Raw genomic sequence first — 394 nt, forward strand, 5'->3', positions numbered from 1 at the left:
CTACTCTACACTGCTCAAAACTCACGTTTGAATCCTCAGTGGCAAATTCTTTAAATATGAAAACGTACTTACAGGCTGTGAGTCAGAACAGCCGGCATTGTAGGCTACTCTCCCAGGAAACAGTCCTCCATAAAATGCGTTGCACACATCTGAATCTTTGGGTTGAACTGTTCTGGAACGGTGTTGTAAATACACTTAACCAAACTAAGTAAACTTAACCACTGATTTGTAGTCGTGTCCTCTTTTGGAAGACCAAACAAAGTACTTTCGCTTTCGCAACGAAACACAGTGTCTTCACAACATTGGTCAGTTCTTCCCCTCGGCAGCAGCTGAATATCTCATACCAAGACGACTCTTATCTTTCCTGTCACAGCTGTCCGATGATTAACTCACC

This window comes from Sinocyclocheilus rhinocerous, unplaced genomic scaffold (assembly GCF_001515625.1).
Source record: "Sinocyclocheilus rhinocerous isolate Xijiao unplaced genomic scaffold, SAMN03320098_v1.1 scaffold472, whole genome shotgun sequence".
Taxonomy (NCBI): domain Eukaryota; kingdom Metazoa; phylum Chordata; class Actinopteri; order Cypriniformes; family Cyprinidae; genus Sinocyclocheilus; species Sinocyclocheilus rhinocerous.